General features: G+C 41.6%; 1 non-coding gene across 1 annotated transcript; it reads left to right on the forward strand.

Moving 5' to 3' along the window:
• The first annotated feature begins 6,652 nt into the window (after window positions 1-6,652).
• On the forward strand, window positions 6,653-6,779 carry LOC120094919 (small nucleolar RNA SNORA17). The gene has a single exon (XR_015630044.1). It is a non-coding gene; the product is annotated as a small nucleolar RNA SNORA17 (small nucleolar RNA).
• Window positions 6,780-7,320: the final 541 nt, after the last annotated feature.

Here is a 7,320-nt window from a genome sequence, read left to right on the forward strand (position 1 = left end):
GTCCTGCAAGGTCCAGATACTAAACACCATTGACTGCACAGGTTTCTTGCTTTTTATTTAGTCTATTCCTCTCTGTCCGCACGATGCACATGACTAAAATGAGTAAATGAGTAGTCATGGTTAGCTGACTATAAAATTTCACCTACAAAATTCAGTTGATGGCAATAGATTGCAAAGCATGTGTTATAACACAGTTGTTAGAATTGCCTTCCTGAGCTTGAAGGGGCTTGAGACCCCATATGAACAACAATACCAACCAACCAGAGCTTCCAGGGACTAAGCCACTACCCAAAGACTGACCCTGGTCTCCAACTGCATAGGTAGCAATGAATAGCCTAGTAAGGGCTCCTGTGGAAGGGGAAATCCTTGATCCTGCCAAGACTGAACCCCCAGTGAACGTGATTGTTGGGGGGAGGGCAGTAATGGGGGGAGGATGGGGAGGGGAACACCCATATAGAAGGGGAGGGGGATGGGTTAGGGGGATGTTTGCCTGGAAACCAGGAAAGGTAATAACAATTGAAATGTAAATAAGAAATACCCAATTTAATAAAGATGGAGAAAAATATGCAAGGGAAAAACCTTACTTTGGAAAATAAAACTTTCCCATACAATAAAAAAATGAACTGCCTTTCTTTAATTATTTTTATGAAAATAATAAAAATACTGATAATGACATCCCTTACAGTAGAACCACAATATTATCTCTTACAAATAGCCATGCCAAATTATTCACCAACATGTCAGCAAGTAAAATTCAGAGCACATTAAGAGAATAATGCAAAATAATCTGGCAGACTTTATTCAGCAACGTAAATAATGTTCAGGGTTCGAGGGGTTCAAAAATAAAATTTCCAATATCTGCTGCTCATGAGAAAAAGCATCCCTTACAGCAGCTACAGGAAGACCATTCCCTGCTAAGAGAGTCTTCGCTGATCTAAAGGCCAGAATCACGTTCACTGAGAAGGTAGGAGATCCCCCTCTGGAAATTAAGATAACAACTGAACACAGCCCCAGGTTTGTTTGTTTGTTTTTTCCCTAGATAACATCTCACTCAAACTCCAACAGAAGGGGTGAGCCTTAAGACTGCTCTTCCAGAGGACTTCAGTTCAATTCCCAGCAAACCACACGATGGCTCACAACCACCTGTAATGGACTCTGATGCCCCCTTTCAGTGGATCTGAAAACAACTGTAGTGTTCCTATATGCATTAAATTAATTAATTAATTAATCTTTAATAAAATACTGTCTGTGGGAAAAGGAAATGCACCCATTATTTATGGCTTCTACCCTTTATCTAAAAAGCTCAAGACTCTCAACAAATAATAAAATAAATCAGAAAAATGTCTCAGTGTCTTCCATATACGTACTAAATTGCTAACATCAAAATTTACTCAAAAAAAAGGAACAAGTAAGCAAGCTGCCAAATTCCAGACCAAACAACCCCAGCATGGAGAGAATTCTACCTCCAGGCCTGGAGCAAATGACAATGGTTAGCTGACGAGAGAGGGCCAGAAAGTTTTCTTTAAGAGCCACACACGAGTGGGAGGCACTGAATTTAAAAGCACAAAATGATCTTGAGCTATTAAAAATGAAGGAAACAGGCTCCATAGATAGGGAAGGGGGTTGGACTTGGGAAGAGTTGGGGTGGTAAATATGATCAAACTTGTTTAACTTTTTGGGGGTCTGTGGAGTGGAGTGTGGGTGTCCTATGTTGGCTGTCACTCCTGTCTCTCTTCACACCTGATCCTGAACCTCCCATCCCCCTCCCTACTCCCTCTCCCATCCAGCTCCCTCCTCCAACCTAGATGTCCCTCAGCTGAAGGATGGATAAGAAAATGTGGTGCATCTACACAATGGAATACGACTCAACTACTAAAAACGAAGATTTCATGAATTTTGCAGGCAAATGGAAGGAACCTGATTTCATTCAAGATGTGTCCCGCCTACGAGATGTGCAGGGACAAAGATATAGCAGAGAGTGGGGGAGAGATGGCCAACCAAAGACTGCCCTAAACTGAGACCACTCCCAAGGGCAAGAATCAATTCCAGACACTATTAATAACATTCTGTTATGTTTACTGACAGGAACCTAGCATAACTGTCTTCTGAGAGGCTCTACCCAGCAGCCAGTGGAAAGAGATGCAGAGCTCCACAGACAAACATCAGATGGAGCTCAGGGAGTCTTGTGGAAGAGTTGGGGGAAGAGAGCTATTTAAGTTTTGTCTTTTACTGTCTATGGTAATGCTAAGTGTGGACCCCCAAGATCTGGAGTCTAAATGTAGCCCCTGTGATGCTGCCCTAAGTTATTTCTGATTGGTGGAAAAACGTGCTAACAGACAAAAGCTGGACAGAAGAGACATACATGGAGTTTAGATTTCCTGGAGTTGTGGTTGGAGGAAGATGAAGAAGATGGAATGAGGGAAAGAGAAGCTGCCGTGGGTTAGATGAGCCATAAAAACACGGCCTTGAGGGCTGGCCAGTTGGAGTTAAGAGCAGCCCAGATGGACGATAGTAACTAGGAAGTAATAACTCGGGCTTATCAATACGAAAGTAGAGTCTAACAGCATGGAGGGTAGGCAGCTGCCCAGCTACTGTGCTGTTTAGGACTTATTGAAAATAGAAAGACTGTGTGTGTGTGTGTGTGTGTGTGTGTGTGTGTGTGTGTGTGTGTGTGTGTGTGTGTTTATCCAGGAATTCAATACCATAAGGCAGGGGTAAAAACCCTGGGCCAGGATTTACATGTTTTCTACAAGAGCAGTTATGTGAGGGGACAACTGGGAGGAGAGGGGGTGCAGATATTGGGATGTAAAGTGAATAAATAAATATTCAAATTAATGAAAAGAAAAAAAGAAAAACTTGTCTCACAGGCTTACCCACAAACCATTCTGATCTGGGCAATGCTTCAAATGAGGGTTCCTCTCTCCAGGTGCCTCTAGATTTGTGCCAATTTGACAGCTGAAGCTAACTATGACACATAGTAAGGAAAAACTTGTGAATTTGTGGTGTGTGTGTGTGTGTGTGTGTGTGTGTGTGTGTGTGTGTGTGTGTGTGTGTGCGTGCGTGTTACGAATGAGTGTGCATGCTCACACACCCACCAAAAGGAAGGAGGATGCCTGGCATCCCACCCTATCAGACTCTGATTCCCTCAAGACAAGTCCACTCGCTGAACCTGTGGCTCACTGCTGTTCAGCTTGGCTGGCTGGGTAAGAAATCTCAGTAGTCTTCTTGCCTCTACTCCCTATCCCCTATAGTGCTGGCTTTCAGCCATGTTCCTGCTGTTTGTAAAATTATAATTTATTTTTATTAATTGGTTACTTTATTTATTTATATTTCAAATGCTGTCCCCCTTCCCAGTCTCTCTTCTGCAAGCCCCACCCCCATCCCATTCCTCTTCCTTTGCCTTTAAGGCAGTGCTCTCCCATCCACCCATTCACTCCTGCCTTACCCCTCTAGAATCCCCCTACTCTGGGAGGGGAGGCCCTTGGTCTTGTGGATTATGTGGAGCCTAACTAAGGTTCTCACACATGCTCTCCTTTCCCACTAAAACATCCTCCCAGCCCCAGGAAAGCTTTTTGACTTTAAAGCATTAATAGCCACCTAAAAAGACCAAGTCTATGAAAAATACATCTACTATATCTAATCTCTTCTAAACCTCAGTGTCATTAGGTTATTAACTCTTTTTCTATTTCTCTAAAACTTCACGGCCTTCTAAAGAAAATGACTACAAATCTAAAGACAGTAGCAACCCACAAGCAGAACATGTCAATACTTGAGAGAGGAGGTCAGTGAATTGGAACTAGGCCTATTATAAACTTAATTAATTACCGCACTATCTCACTACCCATGAGCAGATAGATCAACGAATAACTATGCAAATAGACCTACAGACATATGGGATTTTATTTTAGTTTATTTGTATCAGTAGGAACGATCTGGATTATTCAGTAAATGTTAATGAGGCAATTAGGTAGCCATTTCAAGGAAGCTAATCAATCACTATGCCATTCCACAGCAACACTCGGATGCAGCTTAAAATAACAGCACAGAATTTCCAGTGCTGGGCAGGCTTTCCCAATGAAACACAAAGTCTAGAAGGGCTAAACACCTTCACTACATAATCAACAAAATTCATGCATAGCCAAAAATCATCATAAGCAAATCCAAACAGTTTTTTAAAAGACAAATTATGGTCTTCAGTATTTAAAGGAAACCATCGCAAACCCACGAGGAACTGCTAAACGTTTAAGTGAGGGATGGAGAGATAACTCAGTGAGTGAAAGTACTTGTGGCACAAGCCTGATGTGGTGTCTGCATCTCAGAACCTATGTAAAAGCCAGCTCTATCCATGGTGCATCTGTAACTCCAGCATGCCTGAGGGAAGATGAGAGGCCATCTTCAGAAGCTTCTGGGCTGACTAGCCTGGTTTATGCAGTGGCTCTGAGACTGTCTCAGAACTAGGTGGAAAGGCTAAGACTAACACCTAGGGTTGTGATCTAACCTACACAATGCTCTACAGCGTGTGCACCTGCACCAGCATATATGAGCACGCACACACACACACACACACATACACACACACACACACACACTTCACTTATGCACATGTATACACACACACATATATATGTATTTGATGTATATGTGTGTGTATATGTATATGTATATTCAATATTAAGCTTAAAGTTTGACTTCTGTCCATTTCTTTGGTTATTGCTCTTGGGTTTCTTTCTTCCCTCTACTTTTGAGCTTACTTCTCTCTGACATCTAGAGGTAGATATTATGTTATTGATTTTAGACAATTTTATTGTCAACTGTAAGCCTTAAAAATGTTAACATTGCCTTTAGACATGTCTAAATATCTCTTTGTTATATATCCATTATCTATCACTCAATATATTTTAACTATCTATGTGATATCTTATTTGACTCATGAGTTTTAAAGCTGGGTCTTATATAATTCCAAATATTTAGATACTGTGGTTCTTTCATGGTACTGCTTTCTACACTGCAGTATGCCAATCTCAAAATATTTTTATTGTTTTATGACTCTGAATAAGAGCCACCTTGATAAATGTACTGTGTGCCTTTGACAACTGTGCATTAAAATATGTGTCCTAGAAATTTCCACAGATGCATTGATTAGGAAGGCCATTAATATTGCTTATGTTCTTCCTCCCCTTTGGCATGGTAGCTTTATTAGGCTACTTCCTGACTCAGTCGTTGAAATCTTCAGCTATGGTGGTACATTTGATCAAAAGTACACAGTGCCAGAGAGAAAGCTTTAGCCAAAAGACTGTTAGCACATTTTCCCCCTTAGCCACACAAGGTGAGAAAGACTTGGCCTAGATGACGCATAAACACACAGCCAGAGGGGATGGATAAGAGGCAAAGCTGTTGGAGATCTTCTGTCTGGTTGTTGGTTGGGTGGGGTTTGTGTATTTTTAGATTGCATGGTTGATGCATTTTGACTTGTGTGTTGTTTATGGTATAAATATTGAAGAAAAATGAAGACTTACTTCATTCAGTCTCTGACACAATGGGATAGCAAACAATGCTCTAGACTGGGCAACCGGGGCAGCAGTCCTGCAGGAGTTGCCTCCGAAATCCCACACACACTTTCTACTCCAGATTCAGCCATTTTGCACTGCTTCTCAAGTGCACCTTCACTTGCCATCCTGTGAATCCATCAGAACATCTTCCCACGCTTTCTCAGTGAAGTGACATGCCCTCCATTCTCCCATCATCCTCCATTCTTACACCATTTTGAGAACACTCACTAACCTGTTCAGGAATTTTCTCTTTCCAAATCTACTATCTTACTGAACCATATCTTTCCAGGGGATAAATTTGAACAGTAACAAATATTTTGATTGTATTTGTGCTTTTATTGCTGATCCTTAGCAGAGTGCCTAATACATAATAAATATTAAATGATTTAATGCACAAATTAATGAGTAAGCCACACATTCTAAGAAACTTGGACTAAGTCCTGGGGATAATTTGGCCGTTGTGCTAATGTTTTTCTACCTGAAGTGAAAAGCTGTATAATTTGCTCCTGAAAGTGTGGGACTAAACGGCGGATATTTTGTGTATTCATTCTTTAAAAAAATCTCCACTACAAATATACACATGAACATACATTGAATTTAAATCTAGGAAAGTACATTTTAAGTAACACTCTCCTTTCGAATATAGTCAATTAAGACAAAGCACAATCAGGTGCCCAACAGTTTTCAAGACAGATTAACTTTCCTCAACCCCCAGAGTTTACCCATTGTCTAAATGGCCTATATACTTTCTAATATAGCAAAGACCGGCTTCTTGGATCTAATAATACCTTTCCTTGAATGTCTCCTGTTCCTAACTCCTACAACTGTAGCAATGTAGCCCTGAAGACTCGACTGCCATCTTTGATTTCAATCTTTCATTTCCATAACTCTTTCAGTTTGCTTCAAATACAAAATGTCCTAACACCAAAATGAGGAGAAAGTTCAGACCTACTTCATAGAAGTGTTGGAGATAATAATTAAAGTGATGTAGATAGAACATTTAAAAGCTTCTGCTGCATAATTAACACAAGTCAGTGTCTCATTAGGTTGGGAGATTTTAAAGCTATTTTCATTACAATAGCTTCTTTAGAAATCACTGTTGTCCTGCCCCTAGGGGCATTGTGAGTGTGACTGCTGTGTCATATGTATGTCACAGTAAGTGGCAGAGAGACTATGTCTATGCTCAATGTTCTGACCTATGAGCATCTGAATAATTGGTGGCCCAGCATTTCCTTAAAAAGTAAGCCTGAGAGGATTACCAGTCTGGTGCCAGGCAGGATCAGGTGGGCTCCCAGGACAGGGACCAAGCTGGAGACTAAGAAAAACTCAACCTTGGACCACAGGCCCAGCAGGAGTGAGTCATAGACAGACTATACTCCCAATGGGCCACTAGGATGGGCAGCAAAGAACGAGTCTGAGACAACCACCAGACCAGAGACCACCAGACTAGTGCCATGGGGCCCACACAGGGAGCTAGTCTGAGATGACCACCAGTTCAGAGCCGCACAGGCCTGGAGAGGGGACATGGTCCACTCCTGAGATGATCTGTGCCTGGCGCCTTAATGCATAGGTGGGGCATAGCACTCCTGAAACCACCCCTGAGATGACCCCGACATGCAGAGACCTCATACATCATTAAGAAGAGCAAGTAAGTGGTAGAGAAATGAAAGAGAAAGAGAAATAAAAGGATATGGGTGCAACGAAGAGAGAACTAGACACTCCAGGGTAGTCAAAGAACAACCTCATGTGAGTACCTGATGGTGCTACCTGG

This window comes from Rattus norvegicus, chromosome 9 (assembly GCF_021556685.1).
Source record: "Rattus norvegicus strain SHRSP/BbbUtx chromosome 9, alternate assembly SHRSP_T2T, whole genome shotgun sequence".
Taxonomy (NCBI): Eukaryota; Metazoa; Chordata; class Mammalia; order Rodentia; family Muridae; genus Rattus; species Rattus norvegicus.